We start from the raw sequence: 7667 nt of genomic DNA on the forward strand, positions 1-7667 counted from the left end.
CTGATTGCAAGATCTTCATCGCAAGCCTTTTTCAGGTTGACGACCTTGTGTGAAAGCTTTATGAGGTGCAGGGAAATTCTACTACGCAATCGCTGTCCCATCAACAGCTAGGCTGCAGTTTTCCCCGAAGGTTCATGGGTATCCGTGTACCCTAATAAGATCAAGTATGGGTCACAAAATTTCTTAGTAAGACCTGTTATCGTCTTAACCATCGTCTCCACCTCTCCGTCGGCCTGTGAATGTCTCGGGCTGGATGTAAAATGTCGGAAACCATATTCTTGAGAAAAGGAGTGAAATGCTGACGAGATATACTTTGTTCCATTGTCTGAAGGCACTTTCTCAAGAATACCATGCCGCGCAAAGGGGCTCTTAATCTGGTTTTCTTTGCGGTCACTGGTAGCCGTTGCAAGACGAGCTACTTCTTGATATTGTGACAGGCAATCAAGAACGACCACATAGTCCACGCCCTAATTTTGCAAAAACCAATGCCCACTTTCTGCTAAGGCAGCATCAGGGTGTCACACGAGATTTTATTTATTTTATTTAGTCATGCTGTTGGCCCGGAGGCCGTTACAGGGGTGGGGTACAGCACAGAAAATGAAAAACAATGTACGTTATACACAATGCACGCAAATTATACATAAAACACTCTTTTTGAGCATACATTCATAAAAAGAACCAGGAAATTAGTAACAGCACAAATACAAAAGCAATATGCAGGGACAATAAAAACATTCTGTGTTAATCTAACATAATGTACATAATTTTGTTTAAGATATGATTTGCCTCAGATTGTTTTCAAATTGTGTTACGGTATCACATTGAATAATGGCTATTGGTAGTCTGTTCCATACGTTTATTGTTCTGGGGAAGAAAGAATTGGCGTATGCATTAATGTGCAGTAGAGATATACGGAAATTATGTTCGTGTGTACCTCTTGAGGTTCTGCCTTGTTTTGGTGCTAAATAGGGAGTAGTTTTATGTTGAAATGCCCTTTCCAAAGTAAAAAAAAGAAACTTAAGTCTGGCTACATGGCGTCGTTGGGCTAAGGAGGGTAAGTTAAGTAATTGCAGCATTTCTGTAACAGAATCTGTTTGCGAGTAACTAGACAGAATAAATCGAGCAGCTCTTCATTGGACTCTTTCAATCATGTTTATCAATCCTGTTTCATAAGGGTCCCAAACAATGCTGGCGTGTTCCAGTGTGGGTCTTACCAGATATAGGTAGGTAGTTAACTTAGCGTCTTTCGAAGCAAGCTTGAGCTTCCTACGCAAAAACCAGAGTTTCATTTCTGCTGTCGAACAAATGTTTTTAACGTGCTCTTTCCAACTCAGATTCTTAGAGATAGTTACGCCTAAATATTTAAGGCTATCAACTGTGGCAAGTGTAAATGAACCCAGGGTGTAGTTAAAGTCAACAACATGTTTTGTCTTGTTTGTGACACGAAATACAAAAGTTTTATTTCTGTTAATTTTCATTTTTGAAATTTCACACCACTGTTCAACCACCTGCAGAGCTTCGTTAAGAATTTTCGAATCGTCCTGTTTGTTTATCTGTTTATAAAGGAGGCAATCATCTGCGAAAAGTCGCACCCTTATGTCTTTAATACATTGCGCAATATCGTTAACATAAACATGAAATAAGACTGGACCCAACACAGACCCCTGTGGAACACCCGATGGGACGTCTTATAATTCCGATTTGGAGCCATTAATTTCTACGTACTGAGTTCTGCCTGTTAGGTATGCACGAATCCATTGTGTTACATTGTAGTTTATGCCAAGATGAACCAGCTTATCAATGAGTTCTGAATGAAGGACTCTGTCGAAGGCTTTGGACATGTCAAGACAAATCCAGTCAATTTGCCTCTTGTTATCCAAAGCCCTCGCAATATCATCAATTGTTTCAACCAGTTGCGTCTCTGTCGAAAGGTTTCGCTTAAAACCATGCTGATTGGAATATAGAACATTTTTGTCTTGCAGGCATGTGTATATTGATTTTGATATAACATGCTCAGGAAGTTTACAGCATACACAAGATAAGGAAATATGGCGGTAATTTTCAATTTTTTGCCGGTCTCCTGACTTGAAAACTGGAACAACCTTCGCCACTAACCAGTCATTTGGGACGCGTTTTTGTTCAAGTGACGCTTTAAACATGATCGTAAGATAGTGTCCAACCCATTCCGCATATCTACGTAAAAAGCATTTGGTATATCGTCGGGACCATTAGATTTTTTTGTGTTAATGTTTAGCAGGAGGGAAACGACGCCTTCGTACGTTACGTTTACGACCGGCATTTCCGAAGAACGATGGCCAGACATTTGATAGTGCGACGCATCACCACCAGACTGCGGGAAAAAAACAGACTGAAAAAACGTGTTATAATGTGACGCTATCGTTCCGTGATCGTGCAGAACCGAACCGTTTATGATAATGCTATGTGGGTTATTTTCGCGCTGTGTTAAGTGACGCCAAAAACGGTGTTGGGAGGAGACCATAGAGTTGGACAAGGTTTCGGTGTAATACTTCTCTTTGGCTGCGTAAAGCTTCGTTCGTAACTGCCGTGATAACAGAGCTATTTTTTCGTGATTCCCTTTTCTCTTCAGTCTTTCGCGGGTGATCTGTCTCTTTAAATGAATTATTTATCTGGTTACCCATGGATTTTGTTTCTTTTGTCTTTGTTTTCGCAACGGTACAAATGTTGAGATACAATACGAGACAATATCTTTAAACCGTAGCCACAAGTCATTGACGTCGCTTTCCGCTCTGAAACTGTCCTACGTAAATGATAAGTAGTCGATAATGCTCGTGTCATCGGCTCTCTCATACTGGCGAACAAATGTGGTTTTTGCTTTAAATCGGGCTGAAGTAAGATCGGTTTTAAGTTCAAGAGAAATAAGTTTGTGATCAGATAGTCCACTTCGAATTAGTACTTTGTAATTATCCAGGCACGCATCAAGAAAAACTAAGTCAAGCGTGGACTGCGCTGATCCTGCTATACGTGTGTTTTCACTAACAACCTGCGTCAAATCATGATTGAAGGCGATATCAAGAAGAACTTTACAGGAAGCCCGCTCTTTCGCATCAATTGTCAAATTATTCCAGTCAATACCCCCGAGGTTAAAAACACCCGCGAGAATCAGCTTACATTTCGAGGGTTTAAGTCCCTCCAAGTGGCGTTGTAAATCTTCTAAATACGATACGTGCGCGCTTGGTGGCCTGTACAACGCTCCAATAATAAATGACGAATTTTCAAAGTTTATTTGACACCAAACACTCTCGTGATTCGGAATGCTTTGCATCTGTAGGCACTGAATATTTTCTTTCACTATGATGGCTACACCTCCTCCTCGCGATTCTCGATCATTGCGAAATATTTTGTAGCCGGGGGATATAATTTCATGATCTTTTATTTCGGGACGGAGCCATGTTTCAGTAATAGTGACAATATGTGGATCGTAGCTAGCCAGTAAGTATTCTAGATCAGTAATTGTATTCGTAAGGCTCCTAGCATTGAAGTTAATCGAAAATCAGAACACTTTAGGCTCACATGGCTTCATTTTGAGCCTTCAGCCGGCGGAGGGTTATTTCGGCGTATTCGTACTCGGCGGTTCTTAGAGTAATCCCAGGCAAACACGTCGCTGTTTATTGTTAACTTGTCATAATTAAGGTGGACTCGTTCACCATCATCATGTTCCTGTTTTGCCGAATTCCAAAGCAGCTTGCGTTTTGCCAGTGTTTCCATAGAAAAGTCATCGCCAATCGAAATGCCGCTTCCTTTAAGTTTCTTGCAGTTTTGGTACAGTTTTGATTTTTCTCTGCAGTCATAAAGTCGCAAGATCACTGGTCGAGGGTGCTTACTATTTTTCTTGCCAATTCTGTGAATTCTTTCTACCGTAGTCAACGTCACACCAAGTTTTTCTTCAATAACTTCACTTAGAACTTTTGTGTTAAGGTCATCAGCGGATTCTTTTTCGCTTTCTTTGATTCGAAAAACCACGAGGTTGTTTCGCCGGCTTCTGTCCTCTAAATTTATCAACCTCTCCTGTTGCTTCACGACGGTCTCGTTTAGTTCTTTAACACTTTTTGTTAACTTAACTATGCTATTTGCTTGATCCCTAACAATTTGAATGCTCTTTTCTACACACTCGAGCCGCTTTCCGAGGCTATTTAGATCCTTTTGAATTGCTTTTTGCCCATCGCAAAGCTCATTCAATAAAACCTTAGTGTCAGGCCCGGGATTTAGCTCTACATCACCCGACAACAAGAGGCACATAGATGCAAATTCGGAAAAAAGCACACTCGGGCATGGCAGCACTACAACAAAACGGTTGTCGTTTCTGTAACCAAATTTGGTATAGTAACTGACCTGCTCGAGGAACAAAAATCGCTGATTAGACGGCATGGCGGTTGCGGTGTTGCCGTGCCCACTGAAGCCGACTCCCAAAGGTGCCAGCTTTATAGGCTTGTCCCAGACAGCAGTCGTCGTTCCATGGCATCCGGGTTTGAGGCTGTCCAACGTTCCAACGCTGATACCAGCCGCGTCAGCAGCCGATCCGACGATGCACATGTCCGGGGCTTGCGCTTGACACGAGGCGCAAAGCAGCAGTACCTGCTCGAGGAACAAAAATCGCTGATTAGACGGCATGGCGGTTGCGGTGTTGCCGTGCCCACTGAAGCCGACTCCCAAAGGTGCCAGCTTTATAGGCTTGTCCCAAACAGCAGTCGTCGTTCCATGGCATCCGGGTTTGAGGCTGTCCAACGTTCCAACGCTGATACCGGCCGCGTCAGCAGCCGACCCGATGATGCACATGTCCGGGGCTTGCGCTTGACACGATGCGCAAAGCAGCAGTACCTGCTCGAGGAACAAAAATCGCTGATTAGACGGCATGGCGGTTGCGGTGCTGCCGTGCCCACTGGTCGTAATTGGTTGTGCAGCCGGTTCGCGCGACATACAGCCCTCTCTGCAGTTGGTTGCTATTGCGGGTGAAAAAAAAATCAGGCAGACGCTGGTTGCTACGTATACAAATTATATTTTGGTCAATCACGTTCAATCAGGTGGAAGCCTGATTCCGCCGATTCCACTGCTGTCAGCGTTCTGGGCATCCCGTTGTCGCCTTTTCTGACCGGAACACCGTGGCACGCTGCAGTGAACTAAACTAACTTTGCTAGTTCCGAGCTCAATCCCGGCCGCCACACGGACTCACGCGCACGCGCCCGACAATTAGTGATGCCCTGGTGACCATCATGTCGGTAACTCATGACTTCGGCCCTTTGACACTGCGGTATGACTAGGCGCATGTCTTTCAGCAGGACCCCATTACAAACTAAGATTGTCGCCTTAGAGTGTCGATGTGGTTGCATGGAGACTTGAAGGGAGCGACATCGTTGCCACTCGTTTTGCCAACGTTTGGCCGCCCGCATCTTCAGCTTGACCCTGCTTCACCTTCTCAAAGCCGCAAACTTCAGCCATGGTATCAAGGCAACCTTGCGCACTGCGTTCGACATCAGATACTGACAATGCTTTATGAGCTCTCTGTATCCATCGGAGCTATCCCCTTGACAAAGTATGTGCTAAGACAAACTTCTTGCAGGGCACGTACTGAACTTTGAACGTGAAGCACATTAGCCTTATTCGCAAGCACTGAATACGCAGAGGAAGCAAATCAAGTGGTGCTTTGCCCCGCAGCGTTATGAGTGGTTTGTGGCCAGTCTCGAACTTTACTTCGAGTCTATTGAGACACCCATCAACCCTCTCCTCTGCCCATGTTAAGGCTAGAACTTCCTTCTCGGTCTGTGCGTACCGAGACTCTATCGGCGATTGTGACCTGGCGGCAAACGCGACTGAACGGCGCTCACCATCACCTTGCTCTTGAAACAAGACCGCGCCGAGCCCGAATGAAGAGGCACCAGCGGAAACTATTTACGTGTGCTTTGGGTCATATTTTGCCATGCAACGATTACAATATATCTCTTCTTTCTTGATACTCAAAGCCTCTTCTTGAGGTGTGTCCCATGTCTTCTCGCGACCCTTTTGCATAAGTTCGCGCAGTGGAGCTCTTATCTGTGACAGATTATTTATAAATCTGGCTAGGTGATCAGCCATGCCAAGAAGTCTGCGGACAGCGCTTACGTCACAAGGTGGTCCTAGGCTTCTAAAGGCAGCCACTTTCTTTGAATTCTGTTTTCTGCCTTACATATTGATAAGGCAACCCTGGAACTCTACTCTTGTGAGGCCGAAGCAACCCTTCGTTTTGTTTAGCGCTTTACCTTCGTTTTCCAGCTTTTTTAATGTTCTTTGAAGACCGCGATCATGTTCTTATTTCGTCTTCCTAGACATTAAAATATCATCGATAAAATCCCGGAATGCCAGTCAAGATTTCGGACATTCCTTTCGGAGATTCATTGGTCTTTCTTTCGTGGAACACTTGTACCCTTGTTTCGCTTTGTTTCTCTCCAATATCTGGGAGCTGCCGCTCTCTTGTTGCGCCAATGGATGAAGAAGCCCTCGTGGACCTTGCTGGCGTCCAAACATGACGCCGCGCCGCGTCCAGGAAACGTGCAAACGCGTCAAGTGATACGGACAGCGAGGCAACCGAGCTGTATTTGGACAGCGTCGACTCGTCGGACGACGAGTTCATGCTTGTCATGAGCCGAACTAGAAAAAGAAGACTGCTACTGAGGTCATTGTCACCAAGAGTCTCCACCGTGAAGACAACACCACAGCGCTGGCTGTACACTATGCTCTTCACGCCTTTGTACCCTGTGTCCAATCTGCGACTCGTAAAGAGGCAAGTCCTTTCTACGTTTCTTGAGGGAATCGCGCCAAACGAGATAAAAGACGAGAGAATATACGCCCGGAAGAATGTTCCTCGCAGTAGACGTTCTACACCCTAGTGCGCTGCAAAGTCTGCGGCACGTAACGGATATCTACAAGTGAAAGTGCGATCCATGATTCCTAAAGGCTACAGTGGCACTGTGGATGTCATCTAGGATGTCAATAATTCTATGGCAACAAACCACTTGTCAATATTAATAAAGCCACCTGCAGAAGGCACTCTTATCACACACCTCACAAGACTTGGCAACACAAGCTGCCTGAAGCTTAGGTTTGAGGGACACAGCTTTCCCTCAAACGTAAAAGCTGGCTACGTCCGCCATCTGGTCCGCCCATACGTACTGAAGCCCCTGCAATGCTTCAAATGCTGCAAGATGGGACACTTAAAATGTCTCTGTGGGAAAGACCTTGTGTGCCCATGGTGCGCTTTATCTCATTCAGCAGATCCCTGCCGCGCAACTGTTGCCAAGTGCCCTAACTGCCATGGACACTATGCCATGAGGCCTCATCCAATGATTGTCCGCGAGAGAGGAACGAGCGAGCGGTGCTCAAGCATATGGTACGGGGCCATTCGACATACCCAGAGGCTGCCGTTACTCTGAGGCGACGACGACATCGCCACTAAGAGCACCACGAAGAGTTGCATCTGCCGATAGAGAAACACCAACTTCCGGTAAAGCGGCTATCATATCAACGCCGACTTCCACAAAGACGGACACTGCGAAAACGAAAAAAAGGGCAAGACTCGCACCTCCTGCAGAGTGGCCTAACCTTCCACGAGCACAACCGGCCTCGTAGCCACAGCACATTGCGCCGCCCTCGATGAC

The sequence above is a fragment of the Dermacentor andersoni genome, chromosome 3 (genome assembly GCF_023375885.2).
Source record: "Dermacentor andersoni chromosome 3, qqDerAnde1_hic_scaffold, whole genome shotgun sequence".
NCBI classification, from domain to species: Eukaryota; Metazoa; Arthropoda; class Arachnida; order Ixodida; family Ixodidae; genus Dermacentor; species Dermacentor andersoni.